The sequence below is a fragment of the Pinus tabuliformis genome, chromosome 6 (genome assembly GCF_031772625.1).
Source record: "Pinus tabuliformis cultivar Carrire ecotype Pingquan chromosome 6, CPIR1, whole genome shotgun sequence".
Classification (NCBI taxonomy): domain Eukaryota; kingdom Viridiplantae; phylum Streptophyta; class Pinopsida; order Pinales; family Pinaceae; genus Pinus; species Pinus tabuliformis.
In genome coordinates, this window is record NC_142292.1 from 584105965 (window position 1) to 584131343 (window position 25379).

The 25379-nt window shown below is 34.5% G+C and overlaps 1 pseudogene; it reads left to right on the plus strand.

Moving 5' to 3' along the window:
- The first annotated feature begins 5355 nt into the window (after positions 1–5355).
- LOC149259892 (xyloglucan galactosyltransferase MUR3 pseudogene) lies at positions 5356–25065 on the plus strand (annotated as a pseudogene).
- The last annotated feature ends 314 nt before the right edge of the window (positions 25066–25379 follow it).

Consider the following 25379-nt stretch of genomic DNA (forward strand, 5'->3'; position numbering starts at 1 on the left):
AATGGAAATGATTATTGAAATTTTTCTCAAAACAAAAATTAAGGTTTATAGATTTTAACTGTATTTGATTTTAAAAAAAATTCAAAAAACATCACATAAGGTTTATGGAGGATTGAAACTTTATTTTGGTACAATTATCTATTCTGTGTTTTGTATTTTTTAGTTGGAATCTAGCCATAAATGGATTTAGTGCCATAAAAATGTTTTAGAGCACTTGTTATTTAGATTTCACAACTCAAACTTGTGATTTCAACACATCTTTATTAGATGTCGAACAAAATTGACATGAAAAAATGTCCAAAAAGGGGGAAAAGCTTAGAAGATTTAGACTATGGCATTTATTTTAATTTGGAATTATATTAATATAAGTTTTTTTGTTAGTTAAAATATCTATCTATTATTTGAGTAAGTTTACATATCAACTACTCACTTGTATGCTTCTCGCCTACCATTGAAACCAGACCATTGGCAATATAGGAGAATGGATGTCCAAAAATCAAAGAGATTTTTTAAAAATACCAAGTAGTCATCTTGTCTACAACTATCTAAAATAATATGAGAAACCAGACTATTGGAAATATAGGAGAATGGATATACAAAAATCAAAGAGAGCCTTGAAAAATACCAAGTGGTCATCTCATCTACCACTATCTATAATACTACAATATTTACTATCCATGAGTGATTGAAACATGCTTATATCCCTAAAATTGCTTAAAGAGTTTGTCATAATAGTCAGAAAAATATCATAGAAATCAAAACAAAAGAATAACATTGAGAAATCATATTTTAATGAGAGGTGGAGGTTTCCACTTTTATGGGATCAAGATCACCACGATTGTTCAAAGTTGCTGGACCTTTGCCATGCCATAACACAACTTCAATTTGAGCTAGTCATCCAACCACCCTATCCTAAATAGTGGCCCTGGGTTTAGAATCACAATGACAAACTTGTTCATTACCCATTTACTCCTCAATATCCTTGAGCCCCTATTGAATATTTGGGGGGTCTTGTACCTTGTACCTTACATAGGTGTGAGCATGATCATTTCCCATCATGTCCTTGTGGCTAGCACTATGCTGAGAACAAACACGCAATTGCACCATGCTTAAAAATGTAGATAAAACATTGGCACACTACTTACACCAATGTGTCTCTTGCCCATACATTCACTTGGAGAGAAGGCATGATATGCAAATGCTAGCCACATAGCTCAACTAGAGCGTTAAGTGCACCAATGAAGATAAAACTAACATTTCCACCCCTTTACCACACAAAATTAAACCACCCTATCACCTGTAAATTAGCTCGTCCAAAGAGAGGGCATTGTATGCAAAGTGTAGCCATAGAACTTAGCCATAGTGCCAAGTGCATCAATAAAAGCCAAACCAATGGGTCCACTCGTGCACTTTGTAAATTAAACTACTCTACCCCCTATAAATCAACTTGCTTGGAGAGAAAATTATATTTTCCCAATGAGAGTGCAAAACAAAGCCAAATGAAGGGCCCAACTGAGGAGAATATGGGGATAAAAGGAAAATCAGAGAGAGAAGACAACAAGAAAGGCTAAGCTTTTTAGAATGCAAGAGCGGACCTCACGAGAGAGAAACCATAGCCACACAACCAAGAAAGAAAGAGTGTAAGCCAAACATTCAGGTTGCATTACCATAAAAAAGAAACCTTTCACAAGTGAGATACCCAATAGACTAGAGAGGAAAAACAATAGAAGGGATAGAGGTCATGGAGAAGAAGAAATAATTGGAGGGCCTGGTCCCTCTAAGATTTGAGTTGGAAACTAGCATATCCTCCTCCATGAAAACAATAGGGACAAACAAAAATCTATCTCGAGCACTGATCTGTAAACTGTCATGGATATTCCACTGGGCAGTTCGTCATAACAAATATGATAATAATATATTAAAATTATGAATTTCTACACCATTACAATTTATTTAAACCTCTATATCTGTAAATTTAACTATAATTGATGCATGCATGTGAACGGAAATTATGTAGAAAAGTAGGGAACAAAAAATAAGCTCACACACACACATAAACCATAAAGATATGCTATGGGAAACCTTTTTAGGAGAAAACCCAGCTGGAAGGTGAGGCCACCTCACTCTCTTTCTCTGTCTGGAAAATATGGCTACAAGTACAAAGAAGTAATGTCTATGGCCCATGGGCTGCTACAGTGCATAGATTCTCTTTGTGTGCTTTACCTCCTATCTCTCCTAGCTATCATTGCTCAGTTATGGAACAAAATTCTCTCGAAAGAAAGGAATGCCTCTTCCTCCTAGTGGCCCAGTTATAATACAACCCGATAGCCTACATCAACTCTTAACTATACATATAATATAAACCCTTCTAGAGTATTTTACATTAGAAACACGTGGCTAGCTATTTTTCCATGAATATGGGGGCTGATGCGACATCCTCTCAAACTATAGGCATGAAAACATCAAGGTCAACTTCTAAGTGGCATAACTTTTGCATACATACTCTGATTGACGCACTTCTTATGTTATTGGAAAGATATCTATGTGTAGAATAACATGAAAAGGTGCACGGTAAATAGACAGAGTCCCCCCAACCCCCCCTCTCCCAAAAAAAAATGTCATTTGATACCTCAAAATGCTCCCAAAAGGTTTAAGACCCTGCTTCGCCAATCTAGGTCCTGCTGTTAAAAATGATCCCATGAGCTTACTCCTCCACTTTTTCCACTCTGAATGCATCAAGATGGATGAAAAACAATATAATGATCCAATTTGGATTAAGCACCAGAATCAAATAATGAATACTACACATTCTAAAATCCATTACTAACCTGAAGGATGTCGACTAGACATCGAGAAACTTCCCCACCTCTTTGAATAACTCAGCCATCAATCCACCACATGCCTGATATGCTCAAGATCCATTACGAGCCATCAATAATCATGAAGTGAGGTACACATTTGTATTAACATTCAGGGGAGATGGGCGGTTACGCTCCTCCCACTGTCGGAGGTGCTAATCTCCCAACCTTATGTTTCCATTATAACATCTTTGCCCACTCGATCTAATTATGTTCATATGCATTGTATAAGTTTAGTAAGTAAAATTTCTTTAGAGATTTTTTATATTTTGAAAAAAAAAACATTTCAAATTACATTGTAATAAAAAAACATTTTCGCTGGTCTAAGTGGTTGCCACCTAGATTCCAATCCTAACTAACCTAGTTGGATATCGTTTATGAGTTATGATATTTAGTTGGGGATTTCTTAACACTTATATTTGGCCAATTTTTTTATAATAATATTATATAATTTTTAGTGACAACAATAATCATATATTCCCTCTAATAAAAATAAATAAATAAAATCTCTATTTAAAATAATAAATATTAACATTAATTTACCATAATCCAAAATTCATATCATATGAAACAATATTTGGAATTATATCTAATTTTAAAAAATCAAATCTTTAAAAATTAGATGAAAGTTCATCAACATAAAAATTTGGTACATGAATATGAGGAAGATGTTGATGTAAATTTGGTACATGAATATGAGGAAGCTGTTGATTTTCTTTTTTATTATTAAGAACTACATAGCTTGCTGTTGATTTTTTATTATTATTTAGAACTACAAAGCTTTAGACAACCCTACAATTACACATACCATAGCTTTAGACAACCCTACAATTACATAAAATTAGTACATCTATATCACTAACCTATGGTAACTATTTATAGAGACAATTATCCATCTTTTAGGGGCAAATTAAATATTCCTCATTCGCTAATAAGATATACATCTCTAATTTTATAATTAAAAAATAAATTATTAAATATTAGAAAGAAAAAAATATATCATTTTCGCAACTTAATTTTAGAGTTTTGTATTGAATTTTCACAATAAAAACGTTTATCGATACAATTAAAAATTTACCATTAATTTAAAATTATGTATATTAATTTAAAAATCATATAAATTCACTATTGTAAGAACATAAAGTGTAAAATAAGTTTGGGATTATGTTCACTGCATTTTCCATGCAAATGATTGGAGCAATTGAAAGCGCATTATTTTGACCAGAGTGGTTAAACTTCCAAAATTATGGGTTCCATGTTCGGCTGGGTAAGAATATGTAATTTTTAAAAGGTAAGTGGTTGAAATGAACCTTCGGAACCAATCCGAGAATGTGAAAGCGTGTTTTATAAAAAAAAAAAACAAAGCTGGCAGCTGCCCTCCATGGAAAGTGGGGCCCCCACAAAGGTACGCCCGATTTCCTGTCCAGACCGATGAGGAAATTGGGATGGTGTGGCCGCTGGCGTAGGGTGTGATGTAAGTAAAGCATGTGATGTAAGTAAAGCAAAGCATGGGGTCAGGGGTTAAATTTGACGCCCGTCTGGCCGTTTTTAGCGATTTTACACGTAAAATACGTTCACCTTCCAAATATCCACGTCAACCGTAACTGGCTATTAATTTTTAAAACCGTCGGGCAGGTTTGTAAATGAAAAGTTTTAAGTTTTTTTTTAATAATTTTTTGATATATATATATTATATATATATTTAACATACAAGTTCCAGGCTCCACCGTGCAAGTCGGGAATCGGGATCGGACCGTCTGTAGTACGCTGTATGTTGTAAGTTGGCGTGACGCGTCCACGGTCCACCAACTTTCACCAATTGAAATAAATTCTGAGCCCTGTTGCATTAACAATCCACTGAGAGCTGTTAATGGATTTATTAAATTTGGTTGATGGTATTGGTGTCCAGCCTGCACGACAGTTTGCAGCAGTGTTGGGTCATACAGAGCCGAATCCCGATCTACATGTGTTCTGGGTGAAGCCTGAAGGAGCTGTATCTTTTGCATGAACGAAGATTGAAGTGTGAAGTAGCGGGTTTCTAATACGGTGGGCCACATATGCGGCCGCATAGAGCTCAGAAAGGGTGAGAGAGACCCCATAACGACTGGTAATTGAAACAGAGTCGAAGAGCTTATTCAGGTCTCAGGCTGACAAGCCATACCATTGTCCGCAGAGTCTTACCATACCATGGCCGAATGATGATCATAAGCCGATTCGTGGTTGCATAGGAGCTGGAACGTTGGGTCAAACGAGCTCCATTACAGTCGTTGAAGGACGCGCAGAGCCCTGAGATGCCAACGTTGTGGAGGGCCATACACCCGTCTGCCAATTCAGCCGCTTTGGTCATACAGTGGGTCGATTCATTGGCTCGCAGGTGGGAGGGAGGCTGGAGCCATAGAGACAACGCACTAGTATTGAAGGGTCGAACGGACAAGAGCGCAGGGCTTTGGGCCACAGATTCGATACATTTGTCGAGTAGCCAGTTGTGTAGGGAAAAATGGCGGGCATGGACGAAAATGAACTCGCGCATAAGCTATTTGAAGCCGGCAAGCGGCTGGAACACCCGCCTCAGTCTAAGGATGATCTCGTTCAGGCTTTGGAGGTAAATTTTCCTTTTAAAAATAAATCAAAAACTATCTGCAAGGGTTTGTCGATGTTTCCCCACCTCCGAACCGCACCCCGCCCCCCCCCACCTTCAAATTCTCGCAGTTTTTGCTTGTACACCGTTTTTCGTTTTTAGAAATTTAGCCTTTAGAAGCTTTTGCCTCTTCCCCTTTGTGTAAGATGCGGGAGCTTTTGATGTTTATTTTCTCGTGCCAATGGTTTTTGTTTTTACTGTTTTTTCGTTACCATCGTTGAAATTTCTGCCAAGTAGTTTGTTAAATGGAAATGACTGCAAGAGTAGGGTCTCAAATTTCCCGTTGCAGCTCGGGTAAGTGTTAGCTAGTTTGCTTCTCTTTAAAAACTCTGCACTGGACAGGACGCTTCAGTGTCCTTGTTTTAAACCCAGGAAAAGCCTGGAAGCAATAGGAAAATAAAAAGAGAAACGACCATTTTACCTCGTCAATTTATTAAGTTTTGTACTGGAGGCTGACCATGGCGAGTGTGCTGAAATCTAAACATGCTTGTAGTTGAATCCAGGACCTGCCCTAGGCTAGCTGGCTCCTCTAACACTAATACACAGTCTTTTCACCACGAGAAGTCAGAACCGATAATGGTCTGATACAGAGGTTTTGTTAGCCGCTCTACCAAATTTTGTTTACATTTTATGTACATTGCGTGGAACATATCCGTTGCAGTTCATCCGGATCCCCATTTGAAAAACCTTAACACTGTTTCTTGACTCGGAACCACGAGGAATTCGGTCTTTCCGCACGGTCAGATCATTCAAATTCGAAATATTCATACCTTTCACTTTTTACGTTTGCACTTTTCTGGGATTTTAAAGGCTTAACAATATCTTTATTTTATTTTATTTGATAAAGAAGAAACACACATTTAATGTCTATTGCAATACTTTAGAGGAGCTTGGCAATGTAACGTAGAGCTGTCTCATTGTCTGTGTCAATGTAAACATATGAATTTCAACACAGAATTGAGCAATTCTGTGTATATATATATATATATTCGACGGTGGTCATGATACTTGTATTATCTTACCAAATATACCTTTCAGATTGGTCAATTTGTCTATTCTCTGGAGATACAATTATATTTCATTATCATAAACTATATTATATTAAATTTCAATCCGGATTGCTTCACATGTGATCTGCTTTGAGTCCATATCTTGAGTTTTTTTACTTTATAGAGTTCTTTTAGATCATCTCACCATCACTTTTATGGTCCTCCCAATCTATGACATCGCCCTTTCTACCTTATCAGAATTATTTCTATTATAATCAGAACACGATTAAAAATTTTAGAGAAAAGTTGGATTGAATATTTATAAGTTGGACTCTTCACCCAAAAAAGGGGAAGTATATACACTAAATAAATTACTACTTTATAAAAATGCTCGGTGAAGTTTGTTTGAATGTGCACGCCGCTTATCATATACCAAATATGATGCCTAAAATAGTTCAAATTCGCACGCTGTGTTGGTTATTGGAGGACCATGACCGATTTCTTAGAGACTAATATTCAAAACAATTTTAAACTTTTCCTTTCTGGCAGATTTTGCGGTATATATTTTATTAGAATGGAAATCCATACATGCCAACATAATAAAAATATATGAGAATGGAAATGCATATATGCAAACATAATAAAAATATGGAATGCTGTCGGTGATGATCTACTTTTATTCTGTCACTATACGTTGCTTTAATTTCTCCATTCCTTGCCGTATGTCCAAAGTGATGCCATACCGAGAACCAGTAACGCGTATTTTGGCTTTGAAGTTTTGTGATCAGAAGTTGTCATCCTCTGTGAAAAAGCCACATACAGTTGGCAGGGATTCATGATCAGCAGGTCTCAAAACAAAGTGTAGCAATGAGACTTGAGCCCAATTGTAGAACAAAAAATTAAAAATTTAAACAATTATGAGTACAATTTGAAATTAGATAAAACTTGTACAAATAAATTTTAAAAGTCATATGATGGGCAGTTTAAAAATAAAAACGTCATAAAAAAATTCCTTGACGGGTAGGGTCACCCGTCAAATTTAACCCCTGGCCCCGCCACTTTTTTCTCTTTTTATTTTATTGTTTTTTTCCTCCTCTTAAATTTAGTTCAAAAGTACACATTAAAAAGAGTTAGCCCCGCCACTTTTTTCTCTTTTTATTTTATTGTTTTTTTCCTCCTCTTAGCCGGCCCCTTTTTCCCGCCACTTTTTTCTCTTTTTATTTTATTGTTTTTTTCCTCCTCTTAGCCGGCCCCTTTTTCTCTCTTTATTTTTGTCTCCTCTTAGCCCCGCCTTTTTTTCCCTCTTTATTTTATTGTTTTTCTTTTTTTTTTTAAATTTTTTTTCTCCTTTTAGCTCCGTCCCTTTTTTCCCTTTTTCCCTGATTTTATTCTTTTTTCTTTTTGTTTTCCTTTTTTTTATTTTTTTCTCCTCTTAGCCTCCCCTTTTTTCCCTCTTTATTTTATTGTTTTTTCCTTTTTTTAAATTTTTTCTCCTTTTAGCCCCGGCCCTTTTTTCCTTCTTTTTTTCCTCTTTATTTTATTGTTTTTTTTTTCTTTTTTATTTTTTTCTCCTTTTAGCCCCGCCCCATTTTTCCTTTTTTTTTTTTTTTAAATTTTATTCTTTATTCTTTTTCTTTTTTTCCTTTTTTTTATTTGATTGTTTTTTTTTTCCGCTTAGCAACCCTTTTTTTCTTTTTTTCTTTCTCCTCTCAGCGCCGCCCCTTTTTTCCCTCTTTATTTTTTGTTTTCTAATTTTATTCCTTTTTCTTCTGGATTGTTGGAATCATTAAGATTATGAAACCTTTTTTATTATTCTTTAAGTTATTAGATTTTACTTTTTTTCTCAAGGTTTTTATTAAACATGATATATAAATAACAATTAAGTTCAGAATTATAAGCTTTTATATTTAGATATGATTAATTGATATTCATTTAAGTTTAATTCTTATTTATCCCTTAATATAATTAATAGCATATTCAGTTAGGAGAAAAATAAATTAAACGAATTAAACTAATTAATTTTTTAATAAACTTTATATTTTTATCCTATTACTTCATATATTAGTATTAATATGAATTTATATTCATTTTATTTGGTTGTTAAAGAGGCTTAGTAATCAAATTAAATAATTATTTATTTATTTAATATTTTAACATATAAGATTCCCTATAGTATTATAAGTTTATATATAGTTAGATGAAAATAAACATTTATATGTGCATGGGGCTTTGGATTGAGGGTGAATGAGTGCACTATTACGACACTCCTTTTTAACATATAAGATTCCCTATAGTATTATAAGTTTATATATAGTTAGATGAAAATAAACATTTATATGTGCATGGGGCTTTGGATTGAGGGTGAATGAGTGCACTATTACGACACTCCTTGCAATAGGTCACTGGTACAAATCCCACACGTTAGTATTAATATGAATTTATTCAGTTATAAAATACAATAATACTTATTTAGTTACATATAAATAGACTTAATAATCAAATTAACTAATTATTTATTTCATTAATATGTTACATATAAATAGACTTAATAATCAAATTAACTAATTATTTATTTCATTAATATTTGATCATATAATATTCCCTATAGTATTATAAGTTTATATATAGTTTATTAACTAATTTTTCTTTAACTCTTCGTCCAATCAAATGTAGTCGTTGCCCAGTCAATAATAGTCATTCCCTATGATTAATAGTAGTTGTTTTTCTAGCTATTGGAATGCTCGGTCTCTCTATTTAATTTGTTGCCATGATCTGGTTCTTCATCTTGGCTTGACGATGAATCACACTTGTTGATTCAAATGAATTTCGATCCAAAACATGTCTCAAAAATTTGATATTCATCAGAAACTTTAATTCAATAAAATTCATGCTATTTATTTATTTTTAACCATATAATAAATTAAAGAATTATACAAATTTAAATGAGAAATAAATAATTATACATTATATTTAATAATAATAAGTTATATAACAATCTATTAATTTTTAAAAAAGTATTCATGTACTTATTAAAAAAGTATTGATGTACTTAATATAAAAGAGTATTGATAATTCATGGGGTACTTTATATAGAATATCATATTGATATTTCATGAGGGGTTTATGTTATTTATTTATTTTTAACAATATAATAAATTGAAGAATTATAAAAAATTAAATGACAAATAAATAATTATATTTAATAATAATAAGTTATATAACAATCTATTAGTTTTTAAAAAATTATTGATGTACTTAATATAAAAGACTATTGATAATTCATGGGTACTTTGTATAGAATATCATATTGATATTTCAGGGGTGTTTTACATTGGTTGGAGTGTTCTGATAATTTATATTTTTTTGAATTTGTTAAAAGAAGTGGGAAAATTATAAGATGACTTTTAAAAGAGGAAAAAACGAAGATTTATTTCATTTCACATTAGAGAAGAGGAGACTATTCTACAAGAGGATGAGACCATGTATAGAAAGATAGAGTATTATAGAAAAGTAATCATCTTTTTCTTGCTTCATTATGATGCTAGATAACTGATATCCTTTAAAAATCCCATGTGGACCTATGAGTTATGCCTACATAACCTCCAAAGTGAAGCAAGGTTACACCCTTTCATAAATTCGAAATTAAAACTAATTAAATCCCTATTCACTTAACTTAATAAACCCCCATCAAATTATTGGAACCCAAAACAATAGAAAACCCGACTATACACACGATCAACGAAAAATAAAGATGTAACCTGTCAACGAGCCCAATCCCACTTCGACTGCATTCGACTGGATCTCAAATAGATTTAACTCGCATTGATAACATATCAGGTTCGACTTTTCCACCGACTTTGACCACTCTTACGGAGCTGATAAGGAATATAAATCCTTGATGTATATATTTTTGGGTTTGTTTTTGAAATTAAAGTTCGATTAATTTATGATGCAATATCTGTTGGATATAAGGGGCCATCAAATCTATGGTTTGCGGGACTTCAACTATCACACGGTTTAAAAAACAAGCTTAACCTCCGCAATCGACTGTGACCTAAGAGTTTGAATATGAGATCGACGGCTAGGAGCGAGTGCGGGGCTTCAGCCATGATCAAGAAATCCGTACACTCCTACCCCCCCCCGGTAGTTGTTGATCATCGTTGGATCTGCGAGCCAATGGATGGTCGTGACTTATTTTGGGGTTTCTTCACAAATTATCAATCAACTCAGTCTTTTGATGTTTTGGGTCTGTTTCTTGTATTAAACCGCATGCAAATTCATTAGAGAACACTTACGATCTTCTCACAAATAGATCATCATTGATCAAACCTGTGATCAATGATGATTCATTCCTTCATTCAATCTCTGTCTGTTAATCTGGTAGGGATAATCCACATCAACCAGTTTTATGCGTTATATACATAACACACACTCTTATCCTATATTCTGAGCATCAATAAACACAGTAATTCTCAGATCCTCAATCCAGAGAATAAAAGTTATAAACACACTCAATACTAAATTACACAAAGAAATACACAATCCACACTGTATTCATATTGATAAATATTTACAGAAGAAACAATCGCATTAGACTATTTCAGTTCTACCCTCGCTCATCCATCCTATCTTTCCATCTAAATCTAACCCCCTTCACTCATTCCAAAAGATTACAATTTATACAAAATGAAGATTCATGAACCCATTTAGTTCAGATCCTAAAATTTCTCATTCCTCCCTAAAGAATCTCTTCACTCCAATCTTTTCTCAAACAAATGCTAATTTAAGCTTTCAGATCCCTCATATCCTATTCAAACCAGATAATCTAACAGCTTGGCCTGATCTCCACGGAGGGAGGATCAATCAGCTACTTATACCCTTTTCTGTTCATATTTTGACAACAAATAAAACACTCATACATTTAAATTAAACAAATTAATTAATCTCTTGTCTTCCAACCCTTTGTTAGCCACAACATGTGATCATACCATCACATTGCTGACTAGGTCTAAATGCTCCTGCATCAGACTCCCAAAGTTGAAAGTTTTCATGACCTCCTGGTCATGTGTTTCTTCTATTGATCATCCAGTATCCCAAACTTTACTTTGTAACTGGTCATCACTTTCATCATGTTGTTGATTCATTTCTTCTGCCATTGTCACTTTTGTTCTTCCAGGATTCCAAATCTTATGTTGTTGTTGTCCACTTTCCTTGCTGATACAAATTTCTTTTGTTAATTTCTCTTCCTTGTTGTCTCTCTTCTTAACTGACTTCATCTTCCACACTTTCTCAACTTCCTCTTTACAATTTGTTCTTAGCTGAACTCCACTAACATTTGTTTGTTGTACATTCTCCCTTACCATAGAAATTATGAAATTTCTGTCCAATTCTTCTTCACCTCTGTCATTTACAAATTGTTGCTTGTACTCTACAGCTTCCCTTTCATTATCATTAAAGATAATCTTTCCCTTTATCTTATCAGGTTCATCTAATAACTTTTCCAGTAATTTGAATCTTCCCTCATCTCCAATAAGCATATCATTTGCATATGACTCCTCTTTCCTGTATAAAACCGAATTTCTGCCACAATTATCAGATTTAAAGTTACTATGGATTTCTGTCTCCACAGATAACTCTGCCATCAAGTCCTTATATTGATCCTCTGCAAAATTTATAAAACTATCAATAAATTTCATTTGAGCACTTTCCTGTTCATTACAGAATATTCCATGTTTTGACACAAAAATGTCATTCAACAATTCAAGAATTAAAATCTCCTGAAATATATCATTGTGAAGTATCCTTTCACCTTCTATACAACTAATTAATGTTGTTTCATCTTCACCTACAACAAAAACAAAATTCTAGTTTTCTAAAGCTTCTTCATGGTTTAAAGATTCATAAAAATAATCCACTTTAAAATCACAGACTTCTTGAACTTCTGTATTTGTCAACTTCATCATACATTCCTTCACATTTTCCACATTGTCTAGATTTTCTACTGAAGCTACGTCATTCTGGTTATCATCACAAATTTCCATTTGTTTGTCTATAGCTTCCTTAATCATGATAATTTCCCTGTCAGTACCATCATTCTCAAAAGTATTAAATAAATGCTCAAAATATCCTTCTATTTCAAGTATTTCCTCAAATAGTTTCACTTCTTCATCAACATGCATAAGCACATTGCCCAATTGTTGTTCATCACATGTCAAACCTGAAAATATACACATCATGCCAGTTTCAAAAACACAAGGCTCTTCATCTGAACTCTCATTGACTAGACCTTCATGCTCCTTTGAACTATTTGGATAGTTCACTAAGTTATTGAGAAATTCTTCCTCAACATCTTTGATTTCCTTTTCATCAAAGAAAACTTCTGGGACTGCAGCTTCTTGACTTTGCTTGAAAATTTCATCATAAGTCTGCATAACATCCCCCTGTCCTTCACAATTTTCTCCAGCACTCAGTTTATCCAAATAAGACAACAATGTCTCCTTCTCTTCTATGATAAGACTTTGATCTTTCAAAGATTTCCTTGACTTAAATTCTTCAGCTGAGTTCTCTGTGTCAGCTTCGCTTCTCTTCACTTCACAACCCTGCAATGCATTAGCTTCTCTCCCTCTGTCCATTTTCCATTGGTTTTCTATCCATGTTAATATTCCTTCTAACATGATCCAATAAGTTTTCACTAAGAGAAGACACAACCATTTATTCATACCTTTTAATTTTCTCCACCAATCGAAGTCTTGAAAGTGTTCTTGCATCTCCTTTTCTATTTTTCTTGTCTCTGCCTTTTTCACATAGTCAATTTCATTTGGCTACATACCTACAACTTTACATTCACACAAATAATTAATCCCAAAATTATGAGATTCTATTTCCTGTGAAGATGCTACCAGCACCTTTCTCTCATGCTGATCTGTATAGATCATCTCTTCGTCACTATCATCACTGTCTCCTTCCCCAAGGAGAGGTCCTTTCTCTAGTTCACAAATGTATTCTACTCCTTCATCCTCAACTTTTAGAAGCATTAATTTCTCAACAAACAATTCTCTGACAGGCCAGTTAACTCTTTTCCCACATAAATTCCTCGTTCCAAATCTTCTCTGATTCCTTTCAGTACCAACTTCTTCAAATGACTGAGTTCTTCCTTCATCTCAGCCAACTCTATGTCCATTTATTCTTTACTCATTCTTTTGAGTCAAACTGCTTTGGCACTCTTTTTCCTCTGTCTGTGACTTTCCTCTATACCTCTGTTATGACTATCAATAGTCAATTCCATTTCTTCCTTTGGTTAAATTTCCTTGTTCACTAGTGAGCTGCAACTAGCCCTTTCTTTCATCTGTAACAAGTCTCCTTCATGCCTCACCAAAATTTTCCGAGTTTAGCCTTTTGGCATCTATTGGTTCTTTCCTCGAACCTTTCAAGGACTAGCAATTCTACCCAACACTCCTCTTGCTGGAATTGTTATCTTTAAGAAAACTCTACCCACAATCAAAATTGTGGAGTTGCCTCAACAAATTCTACCCAACCGTAGTTGGAAGTTGTTCTCAGCTTCTCTTGAACACTCCTTGCTCTAGGTTGTTGCATCTTCAATTGCTCACTTCCTTCTTTCATTTAGTAATTTCATTTACTGTTGGGTACTGTCACCTTTACTCATCTGAGAGTTCTTCTTGCTTCATCTTCTTTAACATAGCTCATGTGCTATGATGTTGATACAATTCATTCTACCTTCTAGCAATTTCGTTGCTTCCATTGACCTGTACAATCTTATCTCAAGATACATCAAAGTACCTTTCAAACCTGCCAATTTTCCTTCAAAGATGTCTTAAAACTAATTCCCATTCCATCAGTTAAATCTTTGCCAAATGATTCATCTGTTCACTATTTCATTTAAACTTCTCCATTCAAAAGACTCCATACAGTCAGCAACTATTCTTCATCTTACGATTAAGATTCAATTTGAAATTCACCTATATTTACAAATTCATGACACACTACAAATTCCTTCTGATAATCTGTTGTAAGCAAATCTTGTCTTGCTTCTACAAATTCCAAAGTTCATTCCTTTTATTGGTTCTTCTTTCAGATCTATTAAACCAAATCTCTATTCTTTCAACCATCAATATCATTGTCTTCAACAATACTTTAAGCAATCCTTAATCATTAAAATTCTTCAAATCATTTAAATGATTTCAGTGATAGAATTCCACTCTTCTATTTGACTTTAAATTCAAAACCTTCTACTTCAATTTTGTTTTCAAATCAAACTAATCATTCAGTCAATTTACATGGAAATTTCATTTGTCTGAAAGGAAAATTTCACTCCCTTATTGTTCTCCAAACATCAAAACAAATCTCTCTGCTGACAAAGGATTCACCTTTTCCATGTTCTGATCTCAGTGTCCTTTGCATTAAATTATTTTGAGCTCTGATTTTGCTTTGATTGTTCTAACATGCAGATATCTCCAATCTTTAACATTATTGTACTTCTATGCAAAATCCTTTTTTGCTCTGATACCAAAAATTGATGCCAGGTAAATGACATCCTTTAAAAATTCCATGTGGACCTATGAGTTATGCCCACATAACCTCCAAAGTGAAGCAAGGTTACACCCTTTCATAAATTCGGAATTAAAACTAATTAAATCCCTGTTCACTTAACTTAATAAACCCCCATCAAATTATCAGAACCCAAAACAATAGAAAACCCGACTATACACCCGATCAATGAAAAACAAAGACATAACCTGTCAACGAGCCTGGTCCCACTTCGACCGCATCCGACCGGATCTCAAATAGATTTAACCCGCATTGATAACATATCGGGTCCGACTTTTCCACCAACTTTGACCACTCTTACGGAGCCGATAAGGAATATAAATCCTTGATGTATAGATTTTCGGGTCTGTTTTTGAAATTAAAGTTCGATTACTTTATGACGCGATATCCGTTGGATATAAGAGGCCATCAAATCTACAGTTTGCGGGACTTCAACTATCACACAGTTTAAAAAACAGGCTTAACCCCCGCAATCGACTGTGACCTAAGAGTTTGAATATGAGATCGATGGCTAGGAGCGAGTGCGGGGCTTCAGCCACGATCAAGAAATCCATACACTCCTACCCCTCTGTAGTTGATGATCACCGACGGATCTGCCAGCCAACATACGATCCTAACTTATTTTGGGGTTTCTTCACAAATTATCAGTCAACTCAGTCTTTTGATGTTTCGGATCTGTTTCTTGTATTAAACCACATGCACATTCATTAGAGAACACTTACGATCTTCTCATAAATAGATCATCATTGATCAAACCTGTGATCAATGATGATTCATTCCTTCATTCAATCTATGTCTGTTAATCTGGTAGGGATAATCCACATCAACCAGTTTCTGCATTATATACAAAACACACACTCTTATCCTATATTTTGAGCATCAACAAACACAATAATTCTCAAATCCTCAATCCAGAGACTAAAAGTTATAAACACACTCAATACTAAATTACACAAAGAAATACACAATCCACATTGTATTCATATTGATAAATATTTACAGAAGAAACAGTCACACTCGACTGTTTCAGTTCTACCCTCACTCATCCATCCTATCTTTCCATTTGAATCTAACCCCCTTCACTCATTCCAAAATATTAAAATTTATACAAAATGCGGATCCATGACCCCATTTAGTCCAGATCCATAAATCTCTCATTCTTCCCTAAAGAATCTCTTCACTCCACTCTTTTCTCAAACAAATGCTAATTTAAGCTTTCAAATCCCTCATATCCTATTCAAACCAGATAATCTAACTGCTTGGCCTGATCTCCACGTAGGGAGGATCAATCAGCTACTTATACCCTTTTCTACTCAGATTTTGACAATAAATAAAACACTCTTATACATTTAAATTAATAAAATTAATTAATCTCTTGTCTTCCAACCCTTTGTTAGCCACAACATGTGATCATACCATCACATTGTTGATTAGGTCTAAATGCTCCTGCATCACATTATCTCTATTTTTGTAAGCAAAAGAATTTGATTTGTGACCTTACCTTGCTTCTCACTTCAGTCTAAATATAATATGCATAATTGGCGCACTTTGAGGTCATTAGGGCTCAAGAAAAAAGGCAGACGGGAAGGTAGGTATTTGATTTTTAGGGCATCACGTTGCTATCTTTAGATCCAAACTAAAACATAAATGCTGGTCTACTTTGATTTACCACTAGGGAAACCAGAGTAGTGTAAGAGCCAAAACTTCTTGAGCATCCAAAAATTAAAATTGTTTTGAGAGTGTTTGATGCATCGACAATGTTTTCTAGGGTAAAAGTTTGCCACTTTAGGATCCCATAATCCTGTTTGTTTGTTTATTTAGATTAAAAAAAATATTATTGATTTTTTATGGATAATTTTTCTATAAATTATAAAGATATCCATGTTAATTTTAAGATAGTTTAGCACGAAGGTGGTAAATTTTGATATTGTCACCTCATCTTGTTCTAGCCCACCAAGGTGGTTGATGTGAAAACCCATTAGGTTACAAAGAGAGAAATATGTATGCATTGATACTCTCTAAACATAATATACTATAACAATGAAAGAAATAAAAATATCTTATAAACTAGATATTGGCCAATTTAAAAAGAGTTATGCTATTTATTTCTATCCAAATAATTATTTTAAAAATCATCAAAAGAAAAGAGATAAATATTCATTATATTAATAATAAAAATTTATAAGAATATATTAATTTTTAAAAAGGTATTGATGTACTTTATGCCATTTTGTTTTTCATCTTCTCAACTATGAGTTATCAATGCTTTTCTCTATGATGTTTTAGGTAAATTGGAATTCCTTTTTCTTTGTTGGCTTGACCCACGGGGGGATTTGAACCTTGAATCTCATGGTTTACTTCATACTTCATAATATGGTGATCACTAGATAAATCAGAATTCTTGGATATTGGAAATATGACTATTACTAACCAAAGCATGTTTTGGTACTCAAATGATTCACTGCGTAATAGAAAGAGGGTTGTTCTATCCATTAACATGATGAATTTTTTTCTTAAAATTTATTAATTCTTTGGTGACAAACATGTAAATATCCAAAATTGATTTGAATTTGTTGGAAATTGTTAAAGAGGTACCCTCAAAGAGGGTATCATTTGAAAATTGTGGATGATTGATCTCCTTGATCAATGGAGTTAATAGACTCCAAGCAACTGATGACTATCCCATCGGGCGATTTAAAAAGAAAAACCAATGGATCTCATTAGAGATTAATTATCTTGGGTGCTTTGTAATTATAATACCCTTGTTGGGACTCAGAAATGTCATATTTTCATCCACCTTTTTCTTCACTATTTCTTACATTTCATCATCCCATTAACCTTTTATCATATCATTTTCATAAATACATTTGGGTTTCACCTTCTTATTTTCCATTTTATTCATTTTTCTATTACAAGTGAATTTATGATTAAATATTAGAAAATATACATATTTTTATATATATCTCAAGAATATGTGAGTTTTGTGATGTGTAGGAAATATGTGAAGAATTAATATCTCCTCCACCATATTAAGGAGATAATTATGCAAGCCTATTCCTAAGGAGAAAATCATGGAGGATTTGGTTGGCATATCTTATCCTATTCCTAAGGAGAAAATCATGGAGGATTTGGTTGGCATATATTATCCAATTCCTAAGGAGAAGATCATGGAGGATTTGGTTTGCATATCTTATCCAAGATATGTGAGAGATTTATGGAGAATTCAAAGGGATCATATTTTGTAATAATGGGAAAGTAGTTAAAAATGCTTGAGAGATTTGTGGGATCATATTTTGTAATAATGGGAAAGTAGATTAGTGGATGATCATTATGAGTTTGTTACTTATCCCATTGTATAAATAGGAGTACAATCTCCTCCATTTGTAATCGGGAAGTTTTTGTAATCTTAGAATTTTGAAATAAAGGATCATACTTCAATTTTGCTTCTACATCTGAGTCTCCATTGAAGTGGTGTGCTTGTGGAGTTATGGAGGGCCCCCATGGCCTCACCTACATGCTTATTTGTTTATAATTTATTTTATGTTTTTTTGATTTCAGCTTTCAAGTTTTGTTAAATGATCTAATATTGGAAGAATCTTATTTGAAGGTGTTCTTGTAAGAGAACCGTAAGATCTCATACAATTAATAGATCTAGGTTTATTTCATTTCAGTTTTTAATTTCTTATTAGATGTTCTAATGTTGGAAGAGATCTTGTAGAATATGTTCTTGTAAGAGAATCATAGATCTCAAACAATTGTTATATATAAGTTTGATTAGTTATTGAAAGAGATCTTAATGATATGTTCTTGTAAGGGGACTTTAAGATCTTGGACAAATTAGGAATCTTTCTAGATCTATATATTTTAGATAAGCACTTCTAAGTTTACCTTCCTGGGTTGACATTAAATTAAACTCTAATTTGCATCTGCATTTTAGACCATACAACCCTCATCCCACATATACCCAAGTAACTGACTGACCGGGGTTAATATGTGACGAGAAGTTACTATGACATGATTCAACTCCATATATGTTAGTTAAAGAAGTGGAATCAACGGAAACACACCACACAAACCTTCCACGTCAGCAACAGAACTCCCAAGAGTCATCCCAACCACTCAGGTAACCAACCCTTAATACAAATTGAAGTTTTATACTATTAAACCCCTGAACGTTTCCTTGATATGGACAAGGGTGTGTCTGGGAGGCTCCAGTCACTCGCACAACAAGGCATGGGTGCATTTGGGGACTTTTCTCCTCAGTCCTGTGTTTGCAACTTTGGGATTTGTGTCACTTTGTCAGGCCCAGAGGCCAGGTCACTCTCAATAACTCAATGACAGGTTCAGAAATGAATTTACACAATAGAACAATGATACATTTGCAAAAACATTGACAAGGACTAGACTGGACCCCTACTAGCCATGACAGGCATTTCATCAAACATGTCACAAATATGTAATCTATAGGTTTAAACAACATATATGAGCATAGGGGTCTCATACTTATCTGAGAATCGCTAAGGAGCATTGTTCCCTTATGTCATTAGTTGCATTATCATCTATTAGGTCATAGATACATTATTCATTCATTTACAAATCAAAACATGAGGAGAGCCATACATCATCATTGTCATAATACATGCTTATAACCAACATAATAACAACAGAAATATCAAGGATACATCAATCATAGAATCCACATATAAACCAATACATTTACTCATAATTTCCAAGTAAAGAACCTCTTATTAATGAATGCAAAAGCCAACCCAGTATGGGACTACCACGTTCCACCCAACCATAGATTGGTTGAGCCAAATCTCTCTTCAGCTAATCACCCTCGTGCCATATTCCAAGCATGAATGTGGGACTCAAACCAAAATAACCAACCAGGGCATCCTGAGGCTAAACCACCTCACCCTCATCAATAGAAACCATGCTTTACCACAATCCACACCAGATCACTAGGCCAAAATAATAAACATGTAATAACAGGATTTAACATGATCTCCACTAGATCACTAGGTCAAAATAAGCATGGATGCCACCAGATTTCTCCACCTACACCATGAGAAATTTTCCTATCTCCTAGTCTCTAGGCTTTACCGCAATCCACACCAGATCACTAGGCTGTAATTGAGACTCCACTCTCCAGGATTTACCATATATCCCATCCTGGGATTACTAGGACTTATGGAGAGCACCCACATCTAGGTTTTACCTTATATCCCACCATTCAATGGTCGAGGATTCCTATGCCCATCGAGGCAACACAAAATCTGACTTTATCGCAACCCATAATCTGGTTCAAGGGTTACTAGGCTATGTGTTATTTTATTTAGAGATCCACCTTACTCGGCTTCAAATACATCTAGAAATCCATCTCAACCAAAACATGAGAACCCCATCACACCATGACTATCTGGAAGTGGCAAGGATAGGTTGAAAAACACTCTCACACCTAGAAAAAACCATGCCAATGGAAGAAAGAGAACCAAGAACACACATGCAACACCATGCATGCCAAACATACCAAGGAAACCACACATTTAAATCGATATCTACAAAGAATCCTACTGTAGCTGCCTGATCTTGATTTTCCTTGCTTGATCTTTGCTTCCTCTTTGCATCCTTTTCCTTTCTTGATCGAATGCTGAAATGTTCCAAGAAACCTCTAAGTGTCTATTGAAGTCTAGAAATGTCTCTTTTTTACCACCTTTTTGCCATAACATTTTACCTTTCCGTTATTTTTCTACAAAAGCATCAATATATTAAGGTCAAGACCAATACCTACAAGGTAATAATCATCCATATTTAAACTCTATGTTTTTAGTGAAATTATGAAAAAAGTATCTTGCAATTACTGAATTTTTATCATTCTACAACTGATATTTGTTTTTGCACCAGAATCCATTGTTAGATAGGTTGCAACACTCTAAAAGAAGAAAGAATACTATCAAAACATGAAATTTGGCTCCCATATGGATAACCACCTACTGACATTGTTTAGCAAGCTAAGAAAAATCAGAGATATGGAAGTCAAAGGCTGAGTCAAACTTGGAAGCTGCATATTGAAGATAAACATAAGAAGCAGATAATCAAGCGAGTGAGGAACTTAGCTGTTAAAACATGAAATCTCCTATAACTTTCCTTTTCAATAACAAGTCATAAAGAGATTTGACTCTTAGATATCAATCTCATAGGTGTCAGATTTACTTACAGATTCTCGACTTAAAACTCTTCTGAGTTGTTTTTATTATTTGTATAAATAGAAGTAAGTGAGATTGAGAACACAATAGAAGTGGTGCTTATTGTTATTAAGTTTATAATCTTTTTGTGAACAAGCTGATACCATGTTTTTTGAATACAAGTTCTTGTTCTTATCAAAATTTGTGCGTGAATAATCATTGAGTATTAAATCAACCCAGAACTCTAGGAGGCCCCCTGTGAGTTGTAAGGTTTCATTTTAGTTTTGCATTAACACTTTTCATTATAGTTATTTCATTTCGGTCATTTTTACAGAGTACTCATAAACCAAAAATGCTAAAAAGGGTTTATTTATGCTATGTATTTTTTACATCATTACTTAGTTGTTTTAGCATTCAATTTCAGTTTCTTTGAGTTATTCCTTCATTCACACCTAACTTCTGATATGCTGAACATAGTGCATTTTAGAGGTGGACGCGCACATTCGTAATCAATATTGCATTTAAAGTTTAGCATTTTGTGGATTTCATTATCATTCCCCTTTTGAAGCCACTTTATCTTTTATCTTTTTGCAATTTAGATTTCGTTATCAGACCTTTCATATTTGTCAATTAGTATAAAGATTTCTTTTTAGTAATTAGTGCAGAATGAGTTCAATTCCGCAACAGTAAGTTAGATCGTTTTATTTCATGTTTAATCTTCAAGAATTTCCTTTTTTATAAACTATAATTAAGTGTGGATTTCTACAATATAGATAAGATCTTTATTTTCAAAAAGCTCAACTTAGATAGGATTCTAGATTGAAATAACATGTGTGTTGACTCTCTCCAATTTGTATCAATAAGAATTTCATTCATATTTAAAATTAGTTTCATTTTAGATCACTTAATTTGAAAAATAAATCCTAGCATATATAGTGCACATACACTTCATAACAATATGAACCCTGGTTGACATTTAATGAAGTAAATTAAAGACAATTAATTTACCAAACATTTTGGCGCTGTTGCTGGGGAAGTGTATATAGGATTCCTTTCTTGCATTGTATCATAGGAGTTTTTAATTTGATAAAATTGAAAAATGATAAAAAAAATTTATGCATAGAGAAGGATATTCTAATTTGTAAGTAGAGGTAGAAGTTCAATTCCAACATCACCACTCACTCCACCTAGACCTTGTAGTGCCACAACATCCAACCATACTCACATCCCATCATTGGCAGGTATACATAGACTTCTTAAGGTGCATAGATAAGAAAACCAATCTATATATTCACCAACTCCTTTTACAGAAGTTGTAGTTGACAAACCCACATCTCCAACATAAGTGTTAAAAACATACATGGCAGACACAAAGTGTGAATGATAAGCATTAGACTATGTCTATTATTGACAATGATATACATTTATAGTACATTGATATGACCCTTGGTTTCGTATTCCAAGGTCTCTTGGACTCCCTTTGGTTGTTCAACTTCCACACCAACCCTTAGAGGATTAGGTGTCCAACATTCCCCCCTTAATCTGAAGGGTTATGTATGAGTCCAAGAAGAGAGTTGTAATACAAAATGTACAAAAATGCATGGCAGCACTAGGCTGAATGTGCTCTCTGAAACGTTGGTATAAGGGGGGTGGTTTAAGGATGACCACCAACACTGGAACGCTTAGTGCAATTCCTGGAACTGTTCCAAATCTAGCATGAAGCTGAGGTCTTCTGCTAGAGGAAGTGCTCCTAATGTTTTGAAGAGGGAAACATTCAACCATGAAATTAAGGGAGGTCTCACCCCGCATAAAAGGGAGAACCTCAACCTGAAAGGGAGGTATCAACCTGTGATGGTTTAAGGATTACCACCAACTCTGGAATGCTTATTGCAATCCCTAGGACTCTTCCATAATTGGAAAGAAGCTGCAGTCTTCTACTAGAGGAAGTGTCCTCAATTATTTGAAGAGGCATCACCAACTGAAGGAATTCTCAAGGGAATCTTTGTCTCTAGCTACAACTCTGAACCTGGTATGGCAGGTTGTGGCTCAGGCTCGCCTGATGTGACTTTGAAGCTTGTAGATGACCATCACTTCCCCCCTGTTAGATACAAGGTGAGATGATGGATAAAACTCAACTGCAAGACTGTTCAATACTATAGAACAATTTTAGACATATGACTGGAATATCTTCTTGGCTGTTGATGCCCATTGCCAAGAAGCGATCCATCCAAGATGAATCTTTGTTCTTGCAGGAGGCTTGTTTTTTAAGCATATATTTGAAGAATTATTGGTTTTATGACAGTGATTACATGGGTGAAGATCAAAACAATGATATTTCATATGGCCAACTCGGTCACAATGTTAACATTTAGCATTCTGTTGTTGCTGCTATGGAAGAGGGGTAGAATTTGGAGCAATTGAAGGTGAACTGTCATGATGAAATCCAACACTCTGAAACTAGATGAGATTTGAGTAATATGGAATATGAAAGGACACGTCCTTCTCATATCCAAGACATGTTCTGTGCTTGTTATGGACAAGCTCTTCCCAAGGTATAATGATGGGCTTGGGAAGTACAAACTAAACTTCTGCTTCTGCATGCAATTATGTTCCTTCATTGGGTACTAGATCAACATTATTGATTTGTTGTTGATGGAAGTTTGTCTCAATGTTACTGATTTGATCACTTTCTGGTTGTTGATGGATGTCATGATGCTTATGCTATTGTAACTCATCTTGCTGAAGCTGAGATTCAAGCTGCAAAAAATCAATCTTCTCTTGTGTATGTTGCAAGCAAGTTTGAATGTCAAAAAGAGTTTCCTTGCTAATGTTGATTGTGCTTTCAATAGTTGACATAATTAGAGTTCTTAATAACTCTAATAAATTGCCAATTTGAGTCATTTTTAAACTTCAATAGGTCAACTCAATTCATCAACAATAATCTAAAATAAATAAAACTTAGTTCGCAACCTTCAATGTTTCAAACCAACAAAGAGAGCAACGCCAAACTTTTACAATACTAATGCAAAGAATACACCTGGTAATTTATCCCAATGGACAAAGATTGAATGGGCTGATCTGGGACTGTTTGAACCCAACTTGGCACTCCAAACAAGTTGCTACAGGAATCACATCAGTCTGTCCCCTTCCAAGAATGAGCTGCTACAGGAATAGGAAATGCAGATCTGTAGTGATAGGCTGCTAGCCTGCTACAGAGATGAGAACAACTCGTCTTTCTCTCAAAAAAAGCTGCTACAGGTGTAAGAAATCAACTCGGTGTTCTTCTTGTAGCCCATAGTGATTCCTATATGCACATATCCTTTTTCGACTCCATGTTGGCTGGTTGTATTCCGGTCTTGTTCCATCTTGGTTCTGCATATGCCCAGTATATCTGGCATCTTCCCAAGGATTATTCAACTTATTTGGTGTTTATTCTGGAGGACGACATCTGGAAGAGAAATATTAGCATAGAGCAGAGACTGCTTCAGATCCATCCCGAACAGGTGAAAAGGATGAGAGATGAGGTGGTAAAGCTCATTCTGGCTATAGTGTATGTTGATCCCCGCTCTAGGCTAAACAATTTTAAGGATGCATTTGATATTGTTGTTCAATCCATGAGTGATAAAGTTATCAAACTTAGATCGGATATTATAGAAGGGAGAGAAATAGAAGATTATCAAGAGGACGAGGGATCTGAACAATTTGCAAGGAAGTGGGAAGGACTACACAGAGAAGGGGAACAAACATGGGATGAGTTTTTATCTAAGCTAAAGGATGAGGCATCTGGGCAACTTGACAATAATTCCCAATCCATTTTGTGTTGCTAACGAGACATGTGGCCCCAACTGGGTGGGTTCCTTAATATGGAGCCCAAAATCCACAAATTAGTCCACAGGCCGACTAATTAGGCGAGCTTTAGAGAATAAACCTTATTGTTTATCAAGCCACCGGAGGCCACAAGATGGGCTTCCAAATGTTCTTTTATAAGTATCATGGTCAGATTCACATCGTTGCGAATGATAGAACTGACGCAACCATGATCAAAGTACTCAATGCAGAGGCCACTCCCACTGCTATATTCAGTCTCTGTCTCTAATAAAATCGAAAACCATATTGACCAAGAGTAAATTTGAACCAAGAG